Source organism: Lissotriton vulgaris, chromosome 4_1 (genome assembly GCF_964263255.1).
Source record: "Lissotriton vulgaris chromosome 4_1, aLisVul1.2, whole genome shotgun sequence".
NCBI classification, from domain to species: domain Eukaryota; kingdom Metazoa; phylum Chordata; class Amphibia; order Caudata; family Salamandridae; genus Lissotriton; species Lissotriton vulgaris.
The window spans coordinates 8,742,293-8,754,469 of NC_141691.1; positions in this window are offsets into that span (position 1 = coordinate 8,742,293).

Sequence of the window (12,177 nt, forward strand, 5' to 3'; positions counted from 1 at the left end):
AAGAATCTCCCTTGTGGCCAAGGAGTGACCACCCTGTGAACACAGGTACCAACCAGCAACTCGACGTCTGCTTTGCCACCGCCTCCCGCCGGAGACCGAGCCCAGAGCCCAACAAGAACCAGACTCCCAGACCTCTCAGAGCCCGATCCACAGTCCCTGCGAAGAAGGGACCCGTGGAGGCACCGAGTGACGTGGGACCGGACCTCTTGAAAGACACTCGAAAAGCTGACTGCGCAGCTTCTGAGGCATCCTCGACGTTGTGCTTTGGGGATTGAGAACCCCCACCACCGAGCAGCCCTTGCACCGAAGATCAGCCCTCCAGCATCTCCACGATCTGCGTGGGGCCCTTTTGCATCGTGCCACTCGACGCGCCATCCCGGCCACTAGCCACGCGGCCAGCGGCCATCTTGGCGACGAACCCGAAGATTTAAACAGCAGGTCTGGTTGCTCCAGACCTACCCAAGCTCCTGTAAAAAGGAGCACCCGCTCTGACCTTGCTGGTCCGAGTGAACAGCATCTTTCAACTTCTGCGTGGCTTGCATTTGCCAAGGCCTGTTTGCTCCGATCAGGTCGCCGACACCGCCAACAGCGAGAAGCCTACGTGGGACAGCTCGTGACCGACTCCTGGACGTCCTCGACCCCGGGTATCCACGTGGCTGCAGAAAGAAACTACCCGACAACGCCTGTTTGCACCCGACATCGCCTGGTTCCACTCTGGTTCCACGGTAGTCACTGGCTAGTGACTGTGAACACTGTCCCCTCTGCTTTCAGGTCTTCAACTCTTCAGATCCACCCTTGGATCCACCGGAACTCTTCTCATCGAGCCGCCTGCAGCATCTTCAGCTCCAAGCACCGTCGACCAGCGTGACGAAACCCGACACATCTTCGACCCTGTGCACCCGCTTCCTGTGGGTGAGGTAACTCAGCTCCGCCGGTGCTCCTGCACTGATACACATCCCAAGGGCCTGTGTTTTAAGTTTCAGCTCCGTAGGTCACTCGGAAGGTTCCTAACTTTCTAACTTTGTGCTTTTTACGCACCATAGACTTTGTATTGAGAAGTGCGTGCACTTTGAACACTGCACCCGAGTCCCGTGGGCCTTTCCCGACTTAGTTAACTCCAGTCTCGAATAGCTCCAGCGATTCCCAAGGCCCTAGGCCTCTTCACTTTCCTTTAGGTATCTCTTATACCACTTTCTTAGTATATGGTTTAGGTGGCCCCTAGGGCTCATCCATATTGTGCAACTTTTGTGTATTTTAAACTGTCTTGTGATTTTACGCTTGTGCTTCTGTGCTCATAAAGAGTCCAGGGGATTTTAATAGTTAATAAATCAATATATATTTTCAATATATATCTGTGTGGTGTCCCTTTCATTTGGTATTCAAGGGGGTTGTGTATGGTATAACAGCTGGCTTCACATGCCTTTCAGAGTTTAGCCTAAGACTGCTTTGTCCACGTTACCACTAGGATAACTGGTCTACAAGGTTGAATTACAACCATCATCATAAGGGTTGCTTGGCATGGTACAAAGTGATCACTAAGAATTAGTGAGCATTATATACCAGGCCAACTTCTCACAGGGAGCTAGTTCGGGACATAGCCGTTTGCCTTGCTATGCTGTCTGCAAAGGCATTTCCTTGACCCACTTTATCCGTAATCTTCTTATGGGCACTGCACTTCACTATCGCTACTTTTTTAGGACTAAGCAACGCATTTAGGAGATCACGCACTAGCTCTCCATGCATAATGTGCTCCCCGTGTGATGTCAGGAACCCACGTTCCCTCCAAAGGAGCCCGAAGTCATGGGCCACTCCAAAAGCGTACCGGCTGTCCGTGTATATGTTCACACATAATCCGGCACTCAATTCGCAGGCTCTTGTTAAAGCTATCAGCTCTGCTGCCTGAGCCGATTTTTGTGGTATTCTAGCTGTTTCTACCACCGTTTTAAGAGTCGTGATCGCATATGCTGCGGAGGTCGTACCATCTGGCAGCCTTAAACACGATCCATCAACCCACAGTTCCCCGTCCACATCAGGAAGTGGCACATCCTGTAAGTCAACACGACCCTTTGTCTGTTCCTCAGTCAGGAAAACACAGTCGTGATGTTTTTCTTCCTGACCCTCCTCGGCCGGATAGGGCAATAAGGTGGCAGGGTTCAAAGTAGCACATCTTTTCAATGTTATGTGTGGCGCTAAGAGTGTCAGCTCGTATCCTGTAAGTCGTGCACTCGTGAGGTACTGGGTCTTTGTTTGGTTTAACAGGGCATCTACCGCATGGGGAACTAACACCAACAATTTATGTGATAACACTATGCCCTCACTCTGTCGTATGACTACTGCTGTTGCCGCTACCGCTCGAAAACACCCAGACAGCCCTCGTGCTACAGGATCCAAAATGGCAGAGAAGTATGCACATGGTCTCTGCTTATCCCCGTGTAACTGCACTAACACTGACAACGCACACCCATCATTCTCGTGTACGTACAATGTGAAAAGTTTCGTGTAGTCTGGTGTTCCTAACACGGGTGCGGAACAAAGGGCCTGCCTCAACTGTTCAAAAGCTCTCTGACATTCATCTGTCCACTCAAGAGGCATCGGTGTAGCTTTGGACAGTAATGCTAACAAAGGTTTTATGATATGCGAAAAACCCATAATCCATTGCTGTAGGAAGGTGGCTACCTGACTATGGTTACCCCAGATTTTTTGCCCTGTGTTTAGCTGGTTTTCGACTTAGTTGGCCTGGTTCCCTGCTAATCAGGGCCCCAGGCTATCTGCTCTCTCTGTAAAATGGATTCCATGTACCCTAGGTGCATAACTAGATTGGCTTGGGTCACCTTATCAGCCCCTGTACAGAGCACTATAGGTGCCCAGGGCATAGGTACATCCAAGGCCTACCAGGGGCTGCAGCATAGCTTTTGCCACCCCTGGCTGGTTCTTAAATTGACACAACTGGCTGATCACTCAGCTGGGGCAAGTGGGTGTAATCACCCCTTGCTTAGATATAGTATACCTATATCTAAACCTATATCTGGACACATATATAGCCTGTAAGCCACTCCTATGGAAGGCCTCATCAATCCTGGAGGCAGAGTGCGTGGTTTTATGTGAGATGGTGCTCTGGCATGAGCTGAGCCTGTCTGCAGCTGTCGGGAACCACTCCCTAAGCTGATCCGGGATAATGCCATACCATATACTCTTAAGCGCATTATAATCCTCGCGGTTATATAGCAACTTTGGTTTGGCTTTATCAAAACATGTCGTGTAAGGTGTCATACGAATTGGAATACTATCCCCTCGCCAGTTCTGGCGACGGGGATAGCATTCCACCCTTCTAGAGGGAGAAGACATGTTACTTTACTGAAACGCGGTTGATTTAAAATGAGCCTCAGATCCACAAAATGGATGCCCCTGCCACAGACACGGGTCTGACCTCCTGCTGCTGACCGAAACCCGGCAGAGGAGGCCTGGACAAAGAGTTTCCTGTCACAGGGCGGTGTCAAACCACCCCAGACAGGAGATAGTGGATTGGAGTAGGGAGGTTTCAATGAAACCAGACACTGCCTGGGGAGCACAAGGCTGCCCCTTGCAGGATCCGGCCAAACCGGTTCTGGGGCCTCCCAGCCCCTGTCCCAGCGCGGCCAGGATCAAAGGAGAGGGGTGTAACCACCCCCTTCCTGGGTCCCACCCATAGGAGGGGACCTAGCAGGATGTCCAACCCCCTAGATTCGAATAAGAGGGGGAGCAGTCCCAACGGACCTCAGATCATCCTGAAGAAACATAAGAAACGAAATCTGGACCCTTCGACTTTCTACACGACGTGAGAAGACTGAAGAATCTCCCTTGTGGTCAAGGAGTGACCACCCTGTGCAAACAGGCACCATCCAGCCCTCGACCCTTGCTTTGTTGCAGTTCCCGCCGGAACTCGAGCGACAGAGATCGACGAGATCAAGCTTGCCTGCCTTCTACCTGCCCGATCCACAGTCCCTGCAGAGCTGAGACCCGTGGAGGCGACCGGAAGCGTGGGGCACGCCATCTTGAAAAGGCCACGAGACGCTGACCGTGCGGCCCCCGAGTGACCCTCGAAGCTGTACACCGGGGTTTGAGAAGCCCCAGCCCCGAGCTCCACTTGCACCAAAGCTCACCCCTCCACACTCGCTGAGTGCTGCGTGGGGCCCTTCTGCTTGTGTGCGCTCGACGCGTTGGCCCGGTCACTTGCCAGCTGGCTTGTGGCCCCTGTGCCGACGAACTTCGAAATACGACTTGCTTTTCTGGTTGCTCCAGATCTGCACCAGCTCCTGTGAAAAGGAGCACCCACTCTGACCCTCCTGGTTCGAGTGATAAGCAATCTCCCGGTTCCGCGTGGATTGCTTTTGCCAAGTGCTGTTTGCTACAATCTTCAAGCCGACGGTGCTGACGGCGAGAGCCTACGTGGGACAGATCGTGACCTGCTCCTGGACGTCGCAGATGCCCCAGAGCCCACGTGACAGCGGAGAGAAGCCTATCGACAACCGCCTGATTGCGCCCGACATTGCCTGGTTCCGTCCTGGTTCCACCCTGGTCACTGCTGAGTGACCCAGACTCTGTCCCCTCTGCTTTCAGGTACTTTTCTACATCGATCCACCCTTGGATCGCACCGGACACTTCTGCTTCACAGCGCCTGCAGCTGCAACAGCTCCAAGCACCCAGAACCTGCGTGACAGAACCCGACGCCACTTCGACCCTGTGCACCCACGGCCTGTGGGTGAGGTAACTTTGCAACGCCGGTGTCTTTACACTGGCACACACCTCTAGGGTCTGTGTCTAAAGTTTTGTGTTCCTAGGTTCAGCGGAAGTATCTTTTTATTCACTTTAACTGACTTTTACGCACCATTGACAGTGCATTGGTGCGCGCTGCACTTTCCGTGCTGCACCCGTCTCCTGTGGGCTACTCCCGACTTCTTCATTGCTTGTCCTGACTGCTCCCAGCGAATCTCTAGGCCCTAGGCCTAACCATTGTTCGTAAAGTGTTACTTATACCACTTTTTTGATATATGGTCTGAGTGGCCCCCCGCCCTCAGCCATAATTGTGCCAACTTTCTATGTGTAACAGTGCTTTTGATTTAACGCTTGTGCCCCTTTCCTCATAAAGAGTACTGGGGAGTAATTTAGTAATAAATACATATATTTTTATAATATATACTTGTGTGGTGTCCTTTCATTTGATTACAGGATTGTATGTGGTAAAACAAGCTCGCTTAACACGACCTCTTAAGTTAAGCCTTTAAGGCTGCTTAGTCCATGCTACCACTAGGATAGCTTGTCTACAAGGTTGACTTACAACCTGACATCTCTGGGGTTTGTTTGGACTGATAACCAGTGGTTCCAGAATTGGAAACACTACCTATCAGGCCAACTTCTCACATTGGTGTGCAGCGGTGCGGATTTGAGCTTGCTGTTTGTTTTACCATTGCAATCTTTATCAAATTGAAAGATCACATCAAGTACCTCTAGGTACATATAAATCAAAAGCTTAGCATATTAAGTTCTACTGAACTTAGTAGTTGTAGATTAAAGGGATTAGCACACCCTGACTACAACTCACTAGCAAGGTACAGTAGGAAACCACTTAGTGTAGGTAAGTGCATCACTTACACCTCACTAGCAGTCATGTCTGATACAGGTAGAGCCTCAGGCTCTGCTCCTGTAGAAGTTGATCCTATAGGGACAACATCCAGATATGACAACCTTAGCCACAAAGACCTGAGTGCCTTGTGCACAGCCAGGGGGCTAAAAAAGGGCAGAGGCCCTACCATTCCTTCCCTAATAGCTCTCCTAGAAAAGGATGACCTAGATAAGGTGAGTCAGGCTCCCTTAGAATCAGGTGAAGGGATAAACTCCCCTGAGAATGAGGATCTTCAAGATGATGTAGTGGAGGAGGAAGAAGAAGAGGAAGGCTCTGATGTAGAAGAGCCTGAAGATCAGGATCAGGTGGGAAACCAGGTGCAGGTTGCCAGGCTTAACCAGGCCAACTTGGACCTACATGGGAATGGAGGGGGCCAGCACCACTCCAGATCTCATAACCAAATTCTCCCAGGTAATAGAAGGGAGAGATCTCTGTCAAGGGACTCTCACCTTTCTAGTGCCTCAAGAGAATCTCAAAGAGGAATGACTTCCTCCCAGAGAAAAGAGCATAGGGCCAGGATGAGGGCTGTCCAGCTCCAAATAGAAAGGGAAGAGGTAGCCTTGGCTCAAGCTAAACTTGCTTTAGCAAGAGAGAGAAAATTGTGTGGCTTAGATGCCACTGGTGGCAGCAAAGTTCCTAAAGAGAAACCCAGGTCCTATGATAGTAGAAACCTGACAAAGATTGTGCCCCCCTATCAGGAAGGGGATGACATCCACAAATGGATGACTGCTCTGGAGAGAGCCTGCATGGTACAGCAGGTTCCTGAGGAACAGTGGGCAGCAATCTTATGGTACTCCTTTTCAGAGAAAGGGAGGGATAGGCTCCTCACTGTCAGACATGAGGATGCCAGCAATTACAAAGTCCTGAAGAGTGTTCTGATAGATGGGTTTGGCTTAACCACTGAACAGTACAGGTTAAAGTTCAGAGATACCCAGAAGACACAGACTCAGGACTGGACTGATTTTGTTGATTGTGCAACTAAGGCTCTGGAGGGTTGGCTGAATGGCAGCAAAGTACATGATTTCACAGGATTGTATAATTTGATTATGAGGGAGCAGATCCTTAGTAATTGTCAGAACCAGCTCTTACACCAGCACCTGGTGGACTCAGATTTGACCTCTCCCCAAGAATTGGGAAAGAGGGCAGATAAGTGGGTCAGAACCAGGATTAGGCCTAAGAATCAGGACAATAACCAGAAGAAGGAGTCTACCAAGCCTCAAGATAAGGGTGGGGATAAAAGTAAAGAAAACACTTCCCCAGGGCCCCAAAACTCCAAGAAGGGGGGTGGGTCCCAAGACACTTCTTCAACAGAGAAAAAGCCTTATTGCCATGCCTGTAAACAGGTTGGGCATTACAAAACAGACAGCTGTTGTCCCAAGAATGGCAATAAAGAAAACATTCCTCCAAAGCCAGCTCCAACACCTCCTGTTACTGTCAGCAGTAATCCCCCAGGAAGTGGGAGCACACCCAGGAATCTGGGTGGGTTTACTTTTGGAGCCCAGGAGGACCCTGGCCTATCCAGGTCCCCATCCCCAAATAATCTTGTCTATGAGACTGGCATGGGGTTTGCCAACTTCTCTGTTTGCCCAAATACCTTGAGCAAATATAGACAGGAACCCATCATCAATGGTTTGAAAGTTGAAGCTTTTAGAGACACAGGGGCTAGCATCACCATGGTGGCTGACTGTATAGTCCCCTCTAAGCAACTTTTACCAGGTGCCACATACCAGGTAACAAACATTGATGGCATCCAAACCAACCATCCCATGGCAGTAGTAAGTCTCAGCTGGGGAGGTGTCATTGGCCCAAAGAGAGTGGCAGTGTCACCAAACTTGCCTGTAGACTGTCTACTGGGTAATGATTTGGAAATCTCAGCCTGGGCTGAGGTTGAACAGGAAATCCATTCTAGAATGGTAAATTCCAATGGAAAGGTTAGTGGGGCTGTACTGGCTATAGCCCCAATTCAAGATGTCCTTCCTGACAAGGTTGGTAGGGCTGAGCAACTCTCTGCCCCATCTTTACCAGAAGCTCTTCCAAACCAGAATAGCAAAGCTGTTATGATAACAGCAGAAACCCAAACTGAGTCTCCTCCTGAAAAGGTTGGTGGGGCTGTGATGGCCACAGCCCAAACTCAAACAGATATGTGTGTTGTGAAGCCTGAAATGATGGATCACTCCACCCAAACTGAGAGCATGGAGGAGGAAGAGAAATCTCCCCCTCACCAGACAGTAGGACAAGATCAGCCTCCTCAGGGAACTGATCTTACCCCTGATGAAGGAACTGCCCCAGAGGTTGTTAGGCCTGGCCTGACAGAGCCTCTGATGGCAGTGGACCCTTCTCAGGTGGGATCCAGTCTGGAGCAGGTAACCTGCCCCTCTCTACCTTGCCTTAGTCAGTCCAGGGCTGCAGAGGACAAGAAGGACAGTGAGACCCAGAGGGCCCCCTGTCAAATAAAGCACCCCCATCAACAGATTAGGGGCACCAAAACTAGTAGGCCTAGTAAGGTGAAAACTTTAAAAACTCCTGAGGGAGCCCCCTTAAAAACAGTTAGGGACCTTCCACAGATGGATTCTGTTGGGCACAGCCAAACCTGGGACCCAAAGGGCCCAAACCTGAACTGTCCCTCCAGCAAGCCAAACAGAGGGACCCAGCCTCCAGCTTTAGGTAGCCAGAGGTTGACCCTGAGAGCTCAGTGCAACTCAGTTGAAGAAAGAAAGGCACATATGGTGGAAGATAATTGGAGGAAGTTGAGCCCAAAAATAGTGGAGCCTCACTTCAATACTCCATATCCAAACCAGCCTTTAACTTTGCATAAACACACCCAAGGTAGTGATTCCCTATGGTGGAGACCCTCTAATACCCCTAGGGTGAGGGACTGCTTAGTGGACCATGAGACAGGGGGTACCCATGCTAGTGCAGGTACTTCCTTATATGGCCACTCAGGCAATATAGGCTTACCTGGCCAAGGATAGCCTTATCTCCTTTCGTTTGGGGGGGGGTTATGTAGGAAGGTGGCTACCTGACTATGGTTACCCCAGATTTTTTGCCCTGTGTTTAGCTGGTTTTCGACTTAGTTGGCCTGGTTCCCTGCTAATCAGGGCCCCAGGCTATCTGCTCTCTCTGTAAAATGGATTCCATGTACCCTAGGTGCATAACTAGATTGGCTTGGGTCACCTTATCAGCCCCTGTACAGAGCACTATAGGTGCCCAGGGCATAGGTACATCCAAGGCCTACCAGGGGCTGCAGCATAGCTTTTGCCACCCCTGGCTGGTTCTTAAATTGACACAACTGGCTGATCACTCAGCTGGGGCAAGTGGGTGTAATCACCCCTTGCTTAGATATAGTATACCTATATCTAAACCTATATCTGGACACATATATAGCCTGTAAGCCACTCCTATGGAAGGCCTCATCAATCCTGGAGGCAGAGTGCGTGGTTTTATGTGAGATGGTGCTCTGGCATGAGCTGAGCCTGTCTGCAGCTGTCGGGAACCACTCCCTAAGCTGATCCGGGATAATGCCATACCATATACTCTTAAGCGCATTATAATCCTCGCGGTTATATAGCAACTTTGGTTTGGCTTTATCAAAACATGTCGTGTAAGGTGTCATACGAATTGGAATACTATCCCCTCGCCAGTTCTGGCGACGGGGATAGCATTCCACCCTTCTAGAGGGAGAAGACATGTTACTTTACTGAAACGCGGTTGATTTAAAATGAGCCTCAGATCCACAAAATGGATGCCCCTGCCACAGACACGGGTCTGACCTCCTGCTGCTGACCGAAACCCGGCAGAGGAGGCCTGGACAAAGAGTTTCCTGTCACAGGGCGGTGTCAAACCACCCCAGACAGGAGATAGTGGATTGGAGTAGGGAGGTTTCAATGAAACCAGACACTGCCTGGGGAGCACAAGGCTGCCCCTTGCAGGATCCGGCCAAACCGGTTCTGGGGCCTCCCAGCCCCTGTCCCAGCGCGGCCAGGATCAAAGGAGAGGGGTGTAACCACCCCCTTCCTGGGTCCCACCCATAGGAGGGGACCTAGCAGGATGTCCAACCCCCTAGATTCGAATAAGAGGGGGAGCAGTCCCAACGGACCTCAGATCATCCTGAAGAAACATAAGAAACGAAATCTGGACCCTTCGACTTTCTACACGACGTGAGAAGACTGAAGAATCTCCCTTGTGGTCAAGGAGTGACCACCCTGTGCAAACAGGCACCATCCAGCCCTCGACCCTTGCTTTGTTGCAGTTCCCGCCGGAACTCGAGCGACAGAGATCGACGAGATCAAGCTTGCCTGCCTTCTACCTGCCCGATCCACAGTCCCTGCAGAGCTGAGACCCGTGGAGGCGACCGGAAGCGTGGGGCACGCCATCTTGAAAAGGCCACGAGACGCTGACCGTGCGGCCCCCGAGTGACCCTCGAAGCTGTACACCGGGGTTTGAGAAGCCCCAGCCCCGAGCTCCACTTGCACCAAAGCTCACCCCTCCACACTCGCTGAGTGCTGCGTGGGGCCCTTCTGCTTGTGTGCGCTCGACGCGTTGGCCCGGTCACTTGCCAGCTGGCTTGTGGCCCCTGTGCCGACGAACTTCGAAATACGACTTGCTTTTCTGGTTGCTCCAGATCTGCACCAGCTCCTGTGAAAAGGAGCACCCACTCTGACCCTCCTGGTTCGAGTGATAAGCAATCTCCCGGTTCCGCGTGGATTGCTTTTGCCAAGTGCTGTTTGCTACAATCTTCAAGCCGACGGTGCTGACGGCGAGAGCCTACGTGGGACAGATCGTGACCTGCTCCTGGACGTCGCAGATGCCCCAGAGCCCACGTGACAGCGGAGAGAAGCCTATCGACAACCGCCTGATTGCGCCCGACATTGCCTGGTTCCGTCCTGGTTCCACCCTGGTCACTGCTGAGTGACCCAGACTCTGTCCCCTCTGCTTTCAGGTACTTTTCTACATCGATCCACCCTTGGATCGCACCGGACACTTCTGCTTCACAGCGCCTGCAGCTGCAACAGCTCCAAGCACCCAGAACCTGCGTGACAGAACCCGACGCCACTTCGACCCTGTGCACCCACGGCCTGTGGGTGAGGTAACTTTGCAACGCCGGTGTCTTTACACTGGCACACACCTCTAGGGTCTGTGTCTAAAGTTTTGTGTTCCTAGGTTCAGCGGAAGTATCTTTTTATTCACTTTAACTGACTTTTACGCACCATTGACAGTGCATTGGTGCGCGCTGCACTTTCCGTGCTGCACCCGTCTCCTGTGGGCTACTCCCGACTTCTTCATTGCTTGTCCTGACTGCTCCCAGCGAATCTCTAGGCCCTAGGCCTAACCATTGTTCGTAAAGTGTTACTTATACCACTTTTTTGATATATGGTCTGAGTGGCCCCCCGCCCTCAGCCATAATTGTGCCAACTTTCTATGTGTAACAGTGCTTTTGATTTAACGCTTGTGCCCCTTTCCTCATAAAGAGTACTGGGGAGTAATTTAGTAATAAATACATATATTTTTATAATATATACTTGTGTGGTGTCCTTTCATTTGATTACAGGATTGTATGTGGTAAAACAAGCTCGCTTAACACGACCTCTTAAGTTAAGCCTTTAAGGCTGCTTAGTCCATGCTACCACTAGGATAGCTTGTCTACAAGGTTGACTTACAACCTGACATCTCTGGGGTTTGTTTGGACTGATAACCAGTGGTTCCAGAATTGGAAACACTACCTATCAGGCCAACTTCTCACAATTGCCTACAAAAAGACGTCAACCCTATGAAGGCACGCACATCTCTCTGCGTGCGGGGGACTGGTGTGTCTAAAATTGCTTGAATTCGATCAGATGTTAATGCCCGCCCCTCCTTAGACAACAGATGACCGAGGTAGGTCACCTGGGGTCTACAGTATTGAAGCTTTTTCTTGGAGACCTTGTGATTGTTTTGTGCCAAAAAGGAAAGCAACGCAAGCGTACTCTGTTCACATTGTGCATAGGAGTCGGCGGCAAGCAGAAGGTCATCCACGTACTGGATGAGCACCACGCCAGACTGCAATTTAAAGGAATCTAGTTGACGTTTCAAAGCCTGGCTGTAGATGCTAGGGCTTTCAGTATATCCTTGGGGAACACGACAAAATCTATACGATTTATTATTGAGCGTAAAACCAAACAGATATCTGCTATCTGGGTGAACAGGGATAGAAAAGAACGCATTCTTTAAGTCAATAACGCTAAAAGTGGTGGCCGTCGGTGGAACCAGAGTAAGCAAAGTCGTGATATCAGACACCACTGGATATTGGGGAATGACAATTTTATTTATTTCACGCAAATCAATAATAAACCGATAGATCTTGCCATCTGAGTCTCTCTTAAGAATCGGTAGAATAGGGCTGTTACAGACATTATAAGGGACTTCCTCCACCACCCCTGCAGAAATCAAATCCTGAACAATATGTGTCAGTGCAATTTCACCTTCCTTCGAAATCTTATACTGTGGCACTCGTGGTAGAGGGGCCCCCTCCTTAACAGTAA